We start from the raw sequence: 20,234 nt of genomic DNA, 5'->3' as shown, positions 1-20,234 counted from the left end.
ACTAGCTTATTAGTAGTCTCCTGAACTCATCGCATCATCTATCTTGTAACCGATCACCAAACAAGTAGGCACGGCTTGAGCCAAACAAACCAGCATCTTTTTTGCTATTGACATCAGCTTTTTTTTCTCTGGCTTCAGTTTAGTGACGGTAACAGTTAGAACGCCGGCATCATCCACTGCAGTCTCGAGGCTATTCGGGTTGACACCAACTGGCAAACTGAAGCTCCTGAAGTTGTTGTCATTCAACCACATGAGAGTACTGGTGGCCCCTTCCTCTTTCTTCCACAGATCATGAATGCCTATCATCAGGGAATTGCAACCTCCTATGCCAACCATCATATCCTCTCTTTTCGTCCCCGCTCCCAGATAGGCCTTGAAGCGAACGACGTCCTTGTGGTTCACTTTAGCATTCTCCCACTTTTCGGGGACGTTTTCGAGGGCGAAGGGCGTTTCGCAATGAATGGGAACGAGCTTTTGAAAAGTGAGAGTTAGCAACCCCTCGTCGTCGATTGCAGTATTGGAGTCATTCGGGTCAAGACCCGCTGGCAAGTTGAATTTCATAGAGATTATCGGGCTGGCGGTTTCTCCTTCGTTTTTCTTCGGGAAGCTTAGGAAAGAGGATCCGAAACTGATCAGCGAGGAAGAAACCGAAGAGAGAAGATCACTATGTGAACTTACCCCCTTGCTTATTTTTATAAGCAATTTCCCATCTTCATCAATCTCAACCTTCACATCCTCTTTCTTCGTCCCTGATGGAAGAGGGTGCTTGAAGTGAACGACGTTTTCATCCTCATCCCAGAAAACAGAGCAGTGATATGGGTTATATCCGAGGCCCATTTTTTTGATGATTGAATGCAAGATTCTTGGATTTTGGTGAGCTTGAATGGGAGAGTGTTGTGTAGTAGTAATTAATGGGGTAACTACTGACGTCACTCAGACAATGGTGCGGAGTCTCTCTCGGGTTCTACGATATTTCGTTTACTATTTTATTTCCACCCGAATTAATGAAGAGTGAGGAGTGCAATGAAGGGAAGGGAATCGATTGAACTCGTTGGAGATGATCAAGAATGGAGCATTGGGTGTGTATATAGGCGCTCGAGGGTTGTCTTATAAAGCGAGCGCTTACGCATGCAATGCCGACATATATTAAGGTTCATACTCACAGAATTATCTCCACGTGTCCCCAATTTAACTATATTTTACTAGTCGACATTGAACTCTATTTTTCTAATTGAGGTGTACACGTACTACTCTGGAGTTACCTTGACGCATTTATTAAATAAATTGAGATCATTGGGGACTAAAATTACGTGGAATTTTCTCTACAGAGGTAGTGATCAAACTCATTCGAATATTTAATAAACAGATCCGGGAAATTAACATGAACACAAGTCAAAACACGTTATCATCAAGGACGCACAGAATCTACTCAAAATCTACGAATGGCGATCGATTTTTTTTCTTTCTTTTCTTTCTTTTTTTTGAAAAGGATCGCGGGATTGTTAAAAGTGTAATTGCATAGAAAGGGAATTTTTTTTTTTCAAACTATATTGAATATTCGAAAGCTTGCTTTCTGTAACAAATAAACACTGCAAAAGGCTGATATTTCATGATTTGTCTTTCATGTTTATGTTTGATTTGATCTAGGTGTCTCTTTTATTTTTATAGGGTTTATAATGATTTATACGATTTGTCATTTATTTTACTGTTATATACTTTGGTGTTTGTATGTGTCTGTGTATATATAGAGTAACATTAATTCGGGTGTGTACTCCACCAGCTTCATTTTCTTAAATTCAGCAATACATTTATTTACATTCCCAGTCTAAACGTTGTGTCTTTTATTTATTTATTTTTTTAAGTTGTGTTGAATGAAAAACAAAAATGTCTGTTTTCCTGTTTTCAATTTTAAGGACAGCTGCACAAACTATTGGACGGGCGTCATTTGAGATTTGAGTCGAAGTCGACATATATTATGATGCGTTTACTTGTCAGTAATCAGAATCGGTAGGAATCGAAATGAGTTGAAATGAGAACGGAGAATGAGATTTACAATAAGTTGTTTATTTGACCTATAGGAATCAGAATCGAAATGGGCTGAAATCTCATTGATATGTTTATTTTATCTTGGAATCAGAATTGGAGTGAGTTACATTATAACAAATTACTAAAAAATATTTATTGAATTATTGTCATAATTATTATTTTATATTTTAATTATAGTGATTATTTATTAAAAAACTATAATTATTAATATATTATTGTTAATAATATATTAATATATTAATTAACAATAACAATTATATTAATTATTAATTAATTAATAATATTTGAACTAATTATAATAATTATATTTGAAAGGGTTGGAATTTACCTTCACACATATTTGTAATTTGTGGAGAGCTTGTCACAATCGTTAGCCTCAAATCCAAAGGGGTGAGTACCTGAAAAAGACACTTCGACGCCCAAGTTAGTATTTAATCAAGATTAAAGAAAGAAGAAAGATGGAGAAGATGGCTAATATTAATGATTATTAAATTTAATACAATCAATAATGCAAATAAGTTTTTAAATGGCTAATTTTATTGGTAAATTATTAAATGGGATATTATCATTTTCCCACCAAAGGTATTCTGACACATCATGTCAGTACCATGGTTTGGTAAAACTATCAATTTACCACCAAACGTTTAAACTGTTAGCATTTTTCCACCATTCCGTTAAAACTCAGTTAATATGTAACAGAAAATTCATAAAAGGTCAATTTTACCCCTGGAGCATAAAAGACTATGTAATTAACCTTTTATGAATTTTGTAATTAAATCATCATTTGTTGTTCTTCCTTCTTAAAGGACAAAAATTACCCTTTATAAATTTTGTAAAATTGACCGTGTGGTGCTAGGTACTTCATAAATTGATTTAATTTATTTAATTTTTAAAGGGCAAATTTATTTATTAAATTGACGAGCTAAAGACAATTTATTCTGCTACTAAAACTCAATTTATGAAAGGGCAAAAAAAAAGAATATGCAAAAGAAGCAATTTAATCTTTGATATGATGATAATAATTTTACACAAAAAATTAAATAAATAAATTTGCCCTTTAAAAATTAAATAAATTAAATCAATTTATGAATTACCTAACACCACACGGTCAATTTTACAAAATTCATAAAGGGTAATTTTTGTCCTTTAAGAAGGAAGAACAATAAATGATGATTTAATTACAAAATTCATAAAAGATTAATTACATGGTCTTTTATGCTCCAGGGGTAAAATTGACTTTTTAAAAAATTTCCGTTACATATTAACGGAGTTTTAACGGAATGGTGGGAAAATGCTAACAATTTAAATGTTTGGTAGTAAATTGATAGTTTTACCAAACCGTGGTACTGACATGATGTGTCAGAATACCTTTGGTGAGAAAATGATAATATCCCTTATTAAATATATAACAAATGAAAATTTAAGTTTTTAAATGGCTAATTTTATTGGTAAATTATTAAATATATAACAAATGAAAATTTAATCTCAATAGTTAGTGGAACTAAAAGTACTAATTTATTTAGATCATATATAATAAATAAAAGTATGCGGTGAGAACCTCTTACGATCAGTTGGAAGATTTAATTATTTAAATTTATGCGACTATGCTTTAAATATATGGGAGTACTGGAAATCTAAAGTCTTTTTCCCCGATTAAAGAAAATTAAAACCTAATTAAATCATATCTTTATACGAAGAGCTTTACACCTTCACTTCACCCTTTGCTTGATAAAATTAACCACATATAGTGGAAAATAAAGCACATATTTTGTTAATTAATTTACCAAAGTTACATACAAAAGCAAGAAATTGGGGAGAAAAAAAAAAGGACTGCAAAGTGAAGAAATTCTATTAATTCGGCCAAATCACACGACCTTTTCAATTCAATCCTGAGGCAAAATTTCCATTTTAATCCAGTGACTGTAATAATCATGGTGAGCATGCGTTCAGGAAAAGTTGATGCACAATCCAACAGTTCAGATGTGGTCAACGACGTTGGCTGAGTCAAAGGGGAAACGTGGCTAAATGTGGAACATAGGATCAATACAATGAACGATCAAGATTGCTTCCTAATAAGACAAGAATGGTTGGACGTGTATGACCGAATATAGTGAGTGTATACCCTGCATGGTGGCGTGGCGAAATCTCAACCCTCCATGGTAAAAGTATGTCAATCGAACGGTTACTACTTCGAGGGTGTAATACACACACCACAGCGCGAGCAGGAGTGGTGATCTGTGAATTTTTTGATGATCCAATATGCGCATGCCTACAGTAAGCCCACCGTCCAGCAATCAAATATGGACGCGTGGCTCAAAGTCAATGAACGCTGAAAAGTACAGTACACCATGCGCCACAACGGCTTTCGCCCATTTATTCTCTAATTTCTTCATTTTCAGTCCAATTTCGCATTGAATTTCGATTGAATTTCAAAAATCTATGAATTGGATTGTATTAAAAATTTGTAATCTTTAAAATCGTGGATTAGATATAGATTAATGTGCAATTTGTAAAATTTGATAAGCAAACACCCCTACTAAAATGTGTAATTTGTTCTTTTGTCTGAAATCTAAACAGACCTGAATCAGTCTGAATTTTGAATAAAACTGAATATTTAAATCTGAATGAATTTTTTTTTATCTGAATTGCTAAAAATAATATTAAGTTATTTTTTTAACTTAAGAAATTCTAAAAGCTAGTATTTTTACATTTTTACCCTTATAAATTATAAGTGTTAAACAAATAATAAACATCTCAAAAAACTTAAATAAGATAATATATTGTCGTCATATAAAAATCATGTTCATTTGAATACAACCCCTTATTTTCTAAGTTAGTATATGTTAATAAATTTTATTGTAGTTTATGATGCTTTTATATAAAAAAACATACATAAAAAATTGTGAAAATAAATAATGCTAACTTGAAGAAAATAAAAAATAATAATAATAATAGTCTACTACTATATTATCACAAGTTATAGATATAGGTAATAGCACTAATTATTAAATTTTATTTAGGCAAGAATGAAAATTAATTAATTAGATAAGGATATTTTGGAGAATATCTTTTAATGATATCATTCAGAGTTTTTAGATTAATTAAAAAGCTAAAAAATTGTCTTAATAACTTAATAATTTAATTATTGACAATCTTAATTAAGTTGAAAAACAAACAAACTTAATGACTTAAATGATTGAAATTAAGTCATTAAGTAAAAAAAAATACCCTAAATGCTACTTAATTTTAATTGCTATATTTCAATGACACTTGATTTTATTATCTAAAAATTTGTAACAATGTCATGCTTAAAATATACAACTGTAAATATAATAAATACAACATTATGTAGTTAATGTTGTATTCAAATTGTAATTATTGTTGTGGGTGCCACTTGGTTAAGAGTTGGAACCCTACTCACATAGGTAAGGAGAAATTAAGTTGTCGCTATGCATATTAATAAAAATGATATTTATCTTTGTTGTATAGATAATTACATTGTGAATTTATGTCACCATAGTCATGGGGCATAATTGTCCAAAAAGATGTATATGTAATCATTTATAAAAATATGGTATACGTCCCAAGTTAAATCATTTGGAAGGTAAGAGTTAACAATTATATTTGGGCTCTCATATGCCCTACCTGCCCCACCTTTAAATTAATATTAATAAACTAATAACAAGCGGTAACCAGTCTCCGTTTATAAAATCAATTAAAATAATAATAAAAGGCGGCTGTATCCTGTGTGTGAGATACAGCCGCTGGATTATAGGTGGATCCACAATATTGAAAATCTGTGTCGAGAAAAAGGCGCACATGGAGATGGGTCATTTGGCATGTTAGAAAACGTCAGGGGAAAGCAAGCAAAGAACGTCAATGTCCTTTTGTAGCAGCTGGAAGAAGGGAGGTTAAATTAAATAGTGTGAAATGTTGATTAGAAATCTCTTGAAGCTTATGTTCAAACCGTCCAAAAAAAAAATTGAAGGCAACTGGGTCTAACAATTTTCCCCTCAACTTAATCAACTTACAGTCCATTTGCATAGAAAGGCAACCTGATCGGTATACTCGGAAGTTTGCTTCTGCTTATCCAATAATATTTCCTTCTAGAAAGTCATACATGCTCCTCCCTTTCTTGCTATGAACAGTTTATTCAACAAACAGACATGGAAAATTTTGCGACGTCTACAAAGAGTATGAAAACGAAAAATGCTACCTTTGATCGGGGGAAACTTAAGTCGTGCGCAAATAAAAGTTTTTATTTTAAAAATAATATTTTTTAATTTATAGATAGAACTCACAGGACCTGCCAAGTTCGCTATCATTTGCAAGCACCAGCCAACACTTCCACCAGTGCGAGCCATGGACTTTTATTATATTAGTTTCTAGAATATTATTACTTTTGAATTTAAGTTCATTTTTTGCCTTATAATGCTGGAATTGTAGTCATGAAACAGGGGTACAAAACCATTATCGCCGCCATTTCATTCTAAGTCCACTCATGGAGCCTATGCAATTGAAATCATGCGACCATGGAATTAATTTTATCTTCTAGTTTCATATATTCTTATCTTCCTTATGGGGTTGAACCTCAAAATTGAGATGAGTTTGGGACTTTGAATCAGTAACATAGTACTGTACTTGGGAGGATCGATCCAAGTTGCAACACTGCCTTCAGTAAACTTCAAAATAAAATAGCAGTTTCTTACCGTTGTGATTTAATTAGATAATATTCCTCTTCCCCCCCCCCCCCCCCCCCCCCCCCCCCCCCCCCCTCTCCTCTGCAAAGAACCATAATAGAATCAACAAAAGAACTAACACAAAAGCACAACAAAGATTTGTTACCTGGGCCAGTAAAAAAGAGTCAGCAGCGAAAAGTCGCATCCCATCAACACTTATGTAGCTTGGAAGTGAATACGGAAAATGGAGTGAATTGACCAGATCCACTTCAAGGGTACCAATCACGCCTTCGCACCGTTGCCTCAGACCTCGCTCCAACCAATGATCAACCAACTGACCAAACAGAGGATCATTAACGGCAAAAACTTGAGCAGCATGATCAAATACCAGAGATTGAGGACCAATCATTCTGGTTCCCATTCCTTCCCCCAAGCCATGATTCCCCTGACATAGCAAGGCACCGTGTTAAAAGGAAAATAACAATAACAGTTACAATTGTAATAGTGATTACATGGATGTGGTTGAATAACTCAGCACTGAATTTTGAAACACAAACTTCAAGTTTTTCACAAGTTTAAACAACTGGAGTTGAGTTCTATTTTGGTGGCATGGAATGCAGGTACTTAGGGTGCATTTCTAACCACTATGCTTCAACATAATTTTGAAAGCATAATAACAAACAGGCATGTACTCTCATCAATGACTACAATCTAATAATCCTAGCTATAAAAGCAAGAGAATTAATAAATGAGTAACCCTAGAGGAAAACGTAAATCCATAAAGAGTGTGTCGATAGAAGCATACCTTAGCACTCTAGAAATTTTCATGGCCTGCTTAGGGATTCAAATGGTAAGGTGACATGCTTCAAATTCCTCTTTTTCCATGGACCTAAACCCGGAAATTGTCCAATATCATGTCCTTCAAGTGGCTGAAACTCATTGCGTAAACCGACAGCAAACTCTACCACTTCCTAAATAATATGCAGTCTGCATAAACCAATTGCATTATTTATATATGAATAATCCAGCTTCAAGCTTATTTTTGAAATTTCTTTGATATTTCAAACTGCATTGGAGCCAATATACTGATCTAGATTTAGATGTCCACATAAAAGGATATAAAGGTTGTGTTACAGATTTTTTTATATTATAATGTGATATTAATTATCAATCATGGAATATATATTGCTATGCGCTAACAAATAAGCAAAAGAAATTCATATTCTTGCTTACATGATCAGCAAGAGCCATGACATGACTTAAGGCAGCTGACCCTAAACTTGAACCTAACAGCCAATTGCCACACATACCAGCGCTTCCGCGAGGATCAAAGATACATGGAATACTTGGACCATTAGTCGGAAGAGATGCACCCCTAGCCCGGAATTTTCTTAAATAATTATGAAATTCTCAAGTTACTTTAAATAGTAAATGTTCAAGCTCATTTTTTAAACGAGCATAACAAGAAAATCAGACAAGGACTAGCCAGAAGTCCACACATTAACTTGCTAAGCTTGTTCAAATCAGCCACTCATTCCAAAGCAACACCAACAGCAAATAGTTACAGCCCCACACAAGGATCCAAATGGGACATGGAAATAGGTAAATTACAAGGTAATGTCCATAAAAGTGAAGTCTTTCCATAATTGGACTTGAGTATAAACGGGTTTTTGAAGTGAACCTTTCGGTAGGCAGAACGCAGCTTCCACATCCTTGACCATACGTGTTTCCACCTTCTTAGTAGTTGCAGTTGGGGTATTTTCCTAATAAATGATTAAAAACGACAAATCTCACAGAAAGCCTGACTAGCAACATATACATATCGGCATTGCACTAAGTATGCTGTAAAATTGAAATGTCATATTGATTCATTATAAAATGGAAAATTTGCAAATATGCACCACAAAAAAAAAAAAAATACTGAAGTCATTACAGCCTTGTTTAAATAGCTTAGGATTTCAAGCTGAAGTATGAATGGATTCAACAAGAGGTCTAGGCAATTGTTTAAAAAATTAAACAAGTATTTTAAAAAAGACACACATTTATGTACAAACTGATCTGTAGAACTAGGGATGGCAATGGGGAGAGGAGGGGAGGGGACCAATCTCCCCGTACCCATCCCCGATATTTTGCGTATGTCCCCGTCCCCTCCCCATCCCCGTCAAAATTATTTAAGAGAATCACCATCCCCTCCCCGAATAATAACAGGGGATCCCCGAATAACTAATACATTTTTTGTTTTCGATTTTGAGTTAATCATATTAAAATAAAAAATTCAAATAAAAGTAAAGTTCAAAATATATCTTACATTAATATCCATTATAAAAGTCACATATATTAAATTAGTAAGTAACGCAGCATGCAAGGGATACAAACTATCATGAACAAATTAATAGCATAACACAAAATTGTTACAAATAAAATCAAATTTAGATTCAAAATTAACTTTTCAATGGTGGCGTGGGCACTTTATAAATGTGGACTATTCTCTTTATAGCACAATAGTTAAGTCGAAGCAAATCAAGAGCAAATATTAGATTAGATTATATATTAAAATTGTGATTTGTTGTGGGCAATTATAACATCTAAAAATAAATAAAAATAGATTTAAGATAAATAAAAAATAGATTTAAGTTTAAAATATTTAATGAATATTAAAATTAAAACAAAAGTTTTGGGCTAATAGAATATGTCCGGTCTTTTTAATGTCCTAAATAAAAATTTAGGACTTTAATTAGTTAATTAGGCCTAAAAGTTTAATAATATAAATATTTTGATATTTTTTATTTTTACCAATACTTATAATTTTATAATTCAAATTTTATTATTTATTTACTAGTAATTTTAAAAAATTAAAATTAAATTAAAAATTAAAATGGGGAAATGGGTAGGGGATGGGGATTCCACCTCATCCCCGTCTCCTCCCCGAATAAGAAATTAGGTAAAAAAATTTCCCCGTCCCCTCCCCGAATAAGAAATTGGGTATGAAATTATCCCCATACCCTCCCCGAATGGGGAAAATCCCCGAGGGTACCCGTCCCCGTGGGAATTTTTGCCATCCCTACGTAGAACATAGTTTCGTTTTCCATAAGCTGCAGTGCTGAAGAAGGTCCAACAATGAGGACCGTCACTTCGACAACTCAAAAGCTTCGCTGAGTGATTTGCCATCCATGAGATAGAATCAACACCTTTTACAAAGGCTCCTTCAAATGTCGCTGCACTGCCTAGCGGAAGGGAATCCTCAAAAGCAGGAAGCAGGGACCATATAGAACTTAGTTCCAGCCTTTACAAACCAGGAAAGCAGCATAAATCTTCGAAATAGTTTAGGAATAGTCAACAGAAATAAAGCATAGGCTAGATAATACTAAACAAACTGAATATATCAATGTTATATACCTTCATTTCCTAGCTACTAGAAAATAAAGCATATGCCAGATGATCCTAGAAACCGAATTTGCACATTTTCCTATCACTACTTGTAGGAACTATTACTACAAAGCAAAGCCGAAGTGTAAACAGAAAAATACATAGGTAATTAACAGTCTTTAATCAATTAATGAAACAGAAAGGAAACAGACATAAACTTGTCTTTTGGATCCAAACCTACTCTTGCTACTTATTTATATCGTATGTTTTCATCTCTTCCATAAAAAGAAAAAATAAAAAGTTGACTAAACTATTTGATAAAACCCCACCTTTTAGCAGCTTGTATTTTATTCTCATTCCTCAACCCTCAACAACTGCGGATTAAATTAAAGTCACAACACTTCAATTCTAAACATACTTATAAATTTATGATCATAATAAAAAATGCTTTCACAGATCAATTGAGCTTGCCTGGGTTGCATACTAACTGACTGTCGCGATGGCGGCATGGAATGCCAATGAATGATATACAAATCACAAAAACAATGTTCGATGTATAACAACACATGCTAGAATGCTCATAGCAAATGATTTCAATTACCATCAAACAAGCATATGCTCTCATCAAATACAAACGTAATCCACGTAAAAAACACAAAAGTACAAAAGAAAAAGCCAAGAAACAAGACAGACGACAAACCATGTCAAAAAAGGTGGACTTGACCCCTCTCTTTCTTCAAACGCAAAACATAAGCAAGAACCGCCATGCCTCCACCAATCATCACCGCATGCGGTCACTGGAGATGGGTGCGGCGAAGGTGGCTTGCTCTTGAGTGAATGTTCTCTTGAGAGCTGACCTTCTTGAACTGCCATCTGATGGTCTTCTGTGGCGGTTCCTTGAAGTAGGTTTTTGAGCATTTGTGCTGTTGCGTTTCGGTGGAGAAATTGCTTTAATAATGGTTGAAATTAGTGTCTTTGCCTTTGACAATCATGAGGGTTTTGGGATGTTTAAGGGGTTGAAGAATCAGAGAAGATGAAATGACAATAGTCATCATTTACTAGTAGTTTTGTTTGTTACAATCTATTTCTTGTCCTATGTTTTATACTTGATGCTGCCAGCACGCTTTTTGTAACACCCCAAATTTAAAATGTGGGGCACATGATGAAGAAGGGGATTAATTACAAATCACAATCCTTACACAAAAATTTCAAACTGAAATACCTTAAATTTTATTCAAATTAATCCAAAAAAAATTCATGAAACAACTCCAATACTAAAATATCTTCTCCCAACTCCAGTTATTTATAAACAAAAGTCTCCAAAAATATAAGTATAACTCACAAAAAGCTACTCTATCTACTCTATTATTTATACTAAAAATATAAATAAATGACGAGGGGTGAGCCACAAGTCAATAAGTAAAATCATTCTCAACACACTGGGTTATTGGGTACCAAAAGTATTGCAAGCTATTTTTATCAAAACATAGATTAGAAATATTAAATTTTATAGAATGATATATTATAACAAAAGGACATAAATTCATAAGGAATTCAAGATATCAAAAGCATAATTAATAATGAAAACAAATTGTATAACATATATACACATAAAACAAAAGGTTAACTATAGTCACATAGTGTCACCTATAATTCTAGTGACCCGACTAGAAGCAGAATCAGAATCGGAATTAGAATATCCTATACACACTCAGAACAGAAATTCAGTATTGGTTCAGAACATATATATCATATAATACGATCAGAATTAGAATTAAAATGACTATAGACAATGAGCCAAAATATTTAAATTCATTTTTCATATGTAATGATTTGCATGTGGCACTTTGCATACTCTAACCCTCGAGATATGGTCCTCATACAACCTCAAGAGGTGAGCACAAACTTTCATAAATAATCTTAATTGTATATGCGAATAAGACATCTATATTGGATTTATAAAAAGATCATAATAATGAGATAGAGATTGTATTTCAATTTAGGTTTTGAGGGAGGAGAAATTAGAAAAAGAGTTATTCTATAGGAAATCCTTGGACAAACCCTATTAAATTAGGAAAGATTAATATCATTCCCAAAAATATCCTAATAAATTGATCAAAAGAAATAATACTTCTTATTTCCTTAATAAGAATTACCATAATTATTAATAAAGAAAAATAGGAGGGTGTTACAATTCTTCCCACCTAAAAAGAAATTTCGTCCTTGAAATTGAGAGTACCTTAATATCTCAAAGCCAACAATACTATTAATCCAATTGATTGAGTTTAGACAAAACCAACCTCAAAGGAAGTCTACAATCTACAGAATCATCCTTGAAATTAAAAGTACCTTAATATCTCAAAGCAAACAATACTATTAATCTGATTGATTAAGCTTAGACAAAACTAACCTTAAAGGAAATCTATAATCTAGAGAATTCCAGACTTGGCTTTGATACCAATTTTAACACGCTTAAGTCCAACAACCACGTAGATATTGTTCATTTTAGGCACACAACTCATCATGGTTTTGTTATTGCACTTTACAACCCATAACGTGTCAACTTGGTTAAGAGAGCCTAAGGCTTATAAAGTAGTCTGGGAACTCTCTCACTAACGATTTAGGATGTTACACTTCTACTGATATATTCTTCCTGACTTGGCCCATAAATAAACTTACCTTGTCTTAGGATTAACTTTGAAATGATCTGTTTATTTTTATTGATTCTAATTAAATAACTAAAAATAAATACCTCTCTGAATATTAATTGAATTACTTTTTTGAGCTATTGTTTAGCAGATTAGTTAGAGTTCTAGATTGTGATTATATGTGCAAATTGTAACAAATTTCACATGTTTTATTTTTTGTCTTTGAAATTGGTATCAACTAAACATAATAAACAGATTACATAGCAAGTTTATCAACATCCAAAATCACGTGTGTTTTGCAAACTATTAGAAGTTGGAAGTGATAAATGAAAACACACTCTTAGAAAGGGCAGCATCTCAATTGAGTAAGTCTATAATAGAACCTGCAATTAAGTTTGATTCCAAAACTACATTTCGTTTGCAAGCATATAATATGAAACAAATGAGCATAACATGTTCCAAATATTTTAAAAATTGAATCGCATGTTCCATTTCGCTTTCTGGATGGGCATAACTAGAAAACAAAATCAGGGACCTACACACAAATTCACAAAATCTTGTCAATTCTGTCCAAATCGACCATTATTTCTAAAGCTAAATCATGATAGAAATCTATGTCGTGAAATTGAAATTTCATGTTGATTCAAGTTTAAGGCAGATAATCAGCAAATATTATTATCAAGTCTACATAAATATGTACATAAACCTAAACTCATTGTGGTCTGTTTTAATAGCTTGGGATTTCAAGCTGAAATGTTCATCTATTTTACTATGCTAGTGCTCTAAGCAATTGTTTAAAAGTGTGTAAACGTAAACATATATTTACAATAAGAACATATACTTATTTATGAACTGACCTATAGAACCTTGTTTCGCTTTCCATACTCACTCACTAATTATCAGAAATCAAATATCATTATTGTAAGAACTAAAAATATTCACACAGACAATGACATCCACACATTATTGCAAGAACTAAAAATGGCATCAGATATAGTACTCACTCACTGTTATATTGTAAAATCTCCCAAAAAATTTGGAGGCAAGCCTCTTTTACAGTAGAGCTCCATGGCGGTTTAAATCAAGATGTGTTGAGTTCAATGCAGGATTTGTACAAGAAACTGACCAAATCTCAGATGGAGCTGGTAGTAGCTTACTGGTGGGTTGCATGGAATGCTAGAAAGAAGAAGATTTTCGAAGGAAAAAAGGTGAACCATCTAGTATCTGCAGCCAAAGCATAAGCTGTGGTAGGAGCTTTTCAGAGAGTGAGAGAGGTTGGAGATAATGCCCTCAAGTCAAGGTCTGAGAAATGTAAAAAGCAATGGGAACCTCCTCCAATTGGAACCTATAAGATAAATGTTGATGCCGCCATCCATGTTGGATCGCAAACAGTCGGGCTGGGAGTTGTGTTCAGAGGGTCTGATGGCAAAATAGTGATGGCAGCTGTCAAAACTGTACCATTTAGAGGAGAAGCAAGATACTCAGAAGCTGAAGCTGTGGAATGGGGGGTCCAGGTTGCAACAGAAGCAAAAATGCAGTCAGTGATTGTAGAAACAGATTACCTGGAAATGACTAATTTAGTCAACAAAGGAAGCATGACCGAATTTTTTTGGGTGATTTCCGAGATTCAAAGCATGTGTAGGCAGTTTGAGTTTGTCAGGATTGAGCATACCCCCAGAACTTGTAATTTATAAGCTCACTGTCTGGCGAAATTTGCCATAGACTTTAAAGAGTTAGTTGTATGGGCCAATGAAATTCCTTAGGCCGTTTTGGATGTATTCACAAAGTTGAAGCAATGAAAGTCTTAGTTTCCTTCTAAAAAAAAAATGTGACCATGCCCTAACAAAAAAAGAGGAAATAAAAGGATTTTAGTAAAATGGTTAGCCCACTCCAAATGATCCTTATTTACTTCAGCCTAAGTGAATGTGTCCTTTCCATTGAACTGTTAATGATCAATTTGTTATATATATAACACACATTGATCAGTAACAAATCAATGTATGCTATTATATCCTTCATGTACCTCATGACATAATAGCCACACTCCACAATTTCCGGTTGTTGCAAGGTCCATTTATGGCTAAAAACTAAAAAGTTAATTACGAATTTCCTTTATTTTAGTTAATTAAAGTAATAGCTATACTGCATTTAGGTAAGGTAATTTGTTTTATCTTAGCAAATCTCATCTTACATCTATGTTGTGAACAATATATATTTTATTACAAAAAATTAGTCACTACAAGAAAAATGATATTTTATTACAAAAATTTAGTCACTAAAGATAACAAATTAGTCACCTTATATCTTTTGTGACAAAAAAATAAATTGTCACACGTTAGTCATAAAAAGACCGTCTTAAAAAGTTCTAGCAACCAAAATTATTTTTGTAATGTTAAAAATATGTTTTTGTCAATCATTGTCTTAAAATTAAGTTAAAATTGTCACAAATGATATTCAAAATGGTCAAATTAAATATTAAAAAAATGCAATCAATGACATTTCACATTTGTCACAATAAGTGATTTATAGTGACTATAATATTTGTCTCAATACGTGGTTTATTGTGACTATAATATTTGTCTCAATATGTGATTTATAATAATTATAATATTTGTCTCAAGAGTGTGAAAAAATAGCCTCAATAATTACTAAAAATCATCATTTTAGAGATTTGAAGATATAATTAGCGACACTATTTTTTTTTGCTGTTGAAGTTTACATATCGCGACCTTATATAATCGTCTTAAGTAATTGTCTTTTGTGACAATTTTGGCAAATACAAATGGTAATTAATTTAGTTTCAAATTTTTTTTAAGAACAATTTATACAATCTTACATGAATTTTAATAACAATATGTAGTCATAGAATGCAAAATATAATGACAAAAAAACTTTAAAGTGAAAAATATTTTTAACATAAATCCATGAAAGGGTATACAATTATCAGTTGTTGATACAATTATCATTCCTTTAGTTAATCCAAAAATACTCAATCAATGGCAGCAAGTACAACTGAAATCCACAAAGCTTTTGCAACCCAGAAATCCCGCAAGTCAACCTTATATGACCCAGAAATCATGTCCAACAACACCTGTATAAAGCAAAAAAACAACTCAATCAACCATAGGCAACTTTGCAAACCAAATAACCATAAATGAACCATGTAAATGACAAGAAATTAACCCAACCACGAATCAACAAAGGCAACATTTTATCATGCGCAATCCTCAATAGAAATTATGTGATTTCTTTCTTTTAAAGTATTTGTTAATGCTTAGATTGGGCTCCTACACTTTTAAAAAAAAAAAAAAAACACAGAACAACTTGCAATCTCCAGCAATCATAAAGTTCATACATATGAGAAAAGAATGCTTGATATTGATTAAAAAAAAAAGAAGCAGAGAAAAGAAAAATGCAATTTATGAATATTCATAGAAAAATGGAACTTTAATTCAATTTTAATTCTCAAAAGATTTTTGTAGCATGATTCACATGTAACAAATCAAATCCAAACCAAATGATGTTTAGTTTTTTAGGTTTGCAAAAGCTACTAGACCAATCTCATGATTATCTTCAAGCTTGATACATATAAATGCATTCTAGAAAAATATGGATCCTAGGAAAATACATAATTTGAAATCTTTACTTACGGATTCGATAAAGTTCATTTTCTTTTCATCATCATCTTTCTGAATTCGTCGCCTTCTATAATAATGTGGATCCCAATACCTTACATGATTTAAGAAGGGAACATAGTTATATGAAGTTTTTTAGAATAAAGTTTGCAGTTAGATGAAAATTGGAAAGTTATTTCAGTTCAATTTTATACTTCTAAATTAGTGGTTTTCATATAATTAAATTTGAACTGTTAAAATATTGGGAATATTACTGAGGTGTGAAACTAAAAAATATTTACCAAAATAGATCAGATGGAGAGAGGTAAATATTAAATCCTGAATCAAATGACCTGCATCGTCTTTGTCTCCCACGATCATCATCATCACTACTTTCAAGAACCAGATGGTGAATACCTTTCTTCTATAAAGGATCCAACAATAATAATAAACATTTGCTATGATTTTAGTGTCAATTTCAAAATATACCTCTTACTTGAAAGGATGGCAATAATTGCGGTAAAGACAATAACAATTAAAGCTTTGAGAGCTGTCCCAAAAAGAACCCTAATTGAATACGTAGTAGTAGCCTACAAAGCAAAGGATGCATCACCTTATGGCCAACGTACAAATTATATAGCATAAACTATTTTTCCAAGAACAAAATTTTGATACAGAACAGTATTGCAGTTGATACCTTTGCCTTGTCAATCACAAGTTCTACTTTAACTTGAATGATTTGGCAGCAGGCTTTGCACGATAATCATTCAAAAAAACATACACAATATCAACTTCATCCTAGACCTACTAAAACCATCTTGAAAACAACTGCATTCATAAATCAAGAACATCAAACCACTTAGAAACAAATCTAACAAGCACCTAAACAAGTTCGATGTCAAAAGCTATTGTAGCAAAAGACTTCCTCACAGATTGATGCAGCGGAAGTTTAATGTTCAAAATATTTCGTTGATTCTAGAGAATACCGGAACAAAAGAACAATTAAATTCACGTTGATTCAAAAGAATACCGCGAATTTAGGGGTTAAGACTCGTTGATTCCGCAGAATACCGAGAATTAACTGTTCAAATACTCACAAAGAGATTTGAAAATTGAAATATTATTAAACTCAAAATTCTCTGCTTGTAAAAGATACAAAAGACACTTATTTATACTAAGTAAGACTTATCCTAATATGATTAGAAAACCTATTTTAATAAGACTTATGCCTAAATTAAGAATATTACCCAAATAAGCAATACCTAAACAATAAGGCTCTAAATAGGAAACCAAATTAAACTAGAATACAAATTAATTAAAATATTCCTAAATATTATACATTTAAATATAATTAGGATTTCTTCAATTTCTTGCTCTGCATCATTCCCGCCAGGTTGGAGAAAATTCATCCTCGAATTTTGTATGTTGTAGTCTTCAAGAACATCTTCATGTGCATAAGGATTAATTTTTAAAACAGAGCTTCGACATAGACGACGAACTTTAAATTTTCCAACTTTTGTAATAACGTCCATCCAATCACTCCAATGGCGTAAAATAAATTCTTCTATCAACAACTTCTCCAATAATGTCATCTCGTATTGTTCGTGTCGAACTTCAACATAGTTGAGGAAAAACGATTTCTTCTCATAATCCACTAACTGTTGAAAAATATCACAACTCTTTTTGTCTTCTTTCGGCAAATCAAGAGAACAATAAGAGATTGTATCAACAACTATCTCTCTCTCCTCCACAAGATCAAAAGATGGATGAACAATTACCTCTTCTCGTCCCACAATATCAAGATTCTCATCAAATTTCGGCGATTAATCCAAATCAATATTGTCTTTGTGTTGAGGATTTGTTGTAGACATGAATGGCCAATTAATATTCTCCTCGGAAGGAATAATATTGTCGAAAGGAACAAAGTTACCATTTTCCTCATTATCTTCATAACAAACATCATCGTGAACAACTTCATCAAATCCATATGCATGCTTTATGGGTAAAGATTTTCTATCTCGAATTTTCTCTAAATCTTGAGAAATCAAACGTAAAATCCTCAACATCCTATTTAATACTTCTTTCAAGACAAAATCTTCACAGCGATGTTGTAGTTTCATGAATCAAAAATTTTTTTTTTTTTTAAGATTTGAAGCTAAACGGAAAAATCAAAAAGGAAAAAAAGGAAAAGCTTGGTGGTAGATGGAGTTAGATTGGTGATATCAGGTTTTGGCTCTGATACCAAACTGATGCAGCGGAAGTTTAATGTTCAAAATATTCCGTTGATTCTAGAGAATACCGGAACAAAAGAACAATTAAATTCACGTTGATTCAAAAGAATACCGCGAATTTAGGGGTTCAGACTCGTTGATTCCGCAGAATACCGAGAATTAACTGTTCAAATACTCACAAAGAGATTTGAAAATTGAAATATTATTAAACTCAAAATTCTCTGCTTGTAAAAGATACAAAAGACACTTATTTATACTAAGTAAGATTTATCCTAATATGATTAGAAAACCTATTTTAATAAGACTTATGCCTAAATTAGGAATATTACCCAAATAAGCAATACCTAAACAATAAGGCTCTAAATAGGAAACCAAATTAAACTAGAATACAAATTAATTAAAATATTCCTAAATATTATACATTTAAATATAATTAGGATTTCTTCAATTTCTTGCTCTGCATCACAGATGAAACAAAATAATTCAGTAATTAATAAATCATTTCAATTCAACATACAAGAAAATAATGTATGGCTATCATTTCAGCCAAGATGTTTCTATATTCGTTTTCATTTCTGAGCTACTTTACACTCAAATCTTTTACACACATTCCCTAATTCAAGTTAAGTATTAGATATAATATCTTAAATCTTTTTTCATTTGAACCAACTATCACATTTAGTTAGCAATCCATATAATCACGTACTGTTATTCACTGTTGTTACTTTGGTTAGTTTCCTGGCAAACAAATAGGGTAAGTGAAAATTACCTAGTCGGAGAAGTTTCCAAAAACTCGTCGGAAGAGAAAGAAGCATTGCGAGATTAGCAATTGAAGAGAGAAAATGTTAAGTAAAATTATTAACTCCCAAGCACCGGCGAGCACCCGCGTATCTTCACAGCCACCGAAAAGCAGCCAGAAACGGCTACATGAAACTGTGATTTCTCCCGTAAAGCGTTACCATGATCGGTCAGATCCACCGGATTTTCGAACCACTACCACCTGAGTTTTACTCCTCACAACAACCCCTTCAAAATCCAATCGCCACCACTGCCCAGAAGCCATCAGAGTTGCTGCGGCCAGCCAACAAATTTGCACGGGTCGTGGATCTCGACCAGCCGCATCCCCCCGCGCATCAGCACTACCAACGCTTCCATCGGTCTTCGCATGGTCTGAAGTTTCTTCAATCGAACAATGATGAGTGATTTAAGTGGGAGGCTAAGTGCTATGAGTTGAGTGAGAGGCTAAGGTGATGGTGGCTGTGAATGCTTTGTTTTCTTCGGCTGTGAGTGAGAGTTAGGCTGTGTTATTATTTAGGTTTAAGTTGTGTTGTTATTATTCTTTTTTCTTCAGTGTTGTAAAGTTCGTCAAAAAAAAAAAAGTCAGATACTAAATAACGTGCCAAAAAAAGAAGTCATGAATTATATTATTACTCAAGATAAAATTTTAAATTACTATTTTTTAGTTGTCAAGTAGGTAATTATTTGTGACAAAAAACTAAGGTCCTAAAATTAGCCAACAACCTTATTAGCTTTCGAGACTAATATTTTTTTGTCAAAAATGGTTTGATTAATTTTACATCCCTCTTTTAATTACGAAATAATTGTGTCACCTATGATTACATTTTGCTACCATATTTTTTGTCCTTAAAG

At 32.7% G+C, this 20,234-nt stretch overlaps 2 long non-coding RNA genes across 4 annotated transcripts; both read right to left on the bottom strand.

Annotated features, from left to right (window-relative positions):
• Nucleotides 1-5,492: 5,492 nt before the first annotated feature.
• On the bottom strand, nucleotides 5,493-8,229 carry LOC127899079 (uncharacterized). Its single transcript, XR_008050895.1, has 3 exons — nucleotides 7,959-8,229; nucleotides 7,531-7,712; nucleotides 5,493-7,170 (listed from the first exon to the last, which is right to left on the bottom strand). It is a non-coding gene; the product is annotated as an uncharacterized LOC127899079 (long non-coding RNA).
• Nucleotides 8,230-15,631: 7,402 nt separating this feature from the next.
• LOC102629334 (uncharacterized) lies at nucleotides 15,632-19,915 on the bottom strand. 3 transcript variants are annotated; one of them, XR_008050893.1, is made up of 4 exons: nucleotides 19,354-19,915; nucleotides 16,656-19,041; nucleotides 16,390-16,468; nucleotides 15,632-15,830 (listed from the first exon to the last, which is right to left on the bottom strand). It is a non-coding gene; the product is annotated as an uncharacterized LOC102629334 (long non-coding RNA). The 3 variants fall into 3 exon arrangements; XR_008050894.1 differs by having other exon boundaries at nucleotides 16,656-17,728; XR_001509089.3 differs by having other exon boundaries at nucleotides 16,656-16,943.
• Nucleotides 19,916-20,234: the final 319 nt, after the last annotated feature.

The sequence above is a fragment of the Citrus sinensis genome, chromosome 8 (assembly GCF_022201045.2).
Source record: "Citrus sinensis cultivar Valencia sweet orange chromosome 8, DVS_A1.0, whole genome shotgun sequence".
NCBI classification, from domain to species: domain Eukaryota; kingdom Viridiplantae; phylum Streptophyta; class Magnoliopsida; order Sapindales; family Rutaceae; genus Citrus; species Citrus sinensis.
This window is presented reverse-complemented; position numbering and strand designations above follow the sequence as displayed.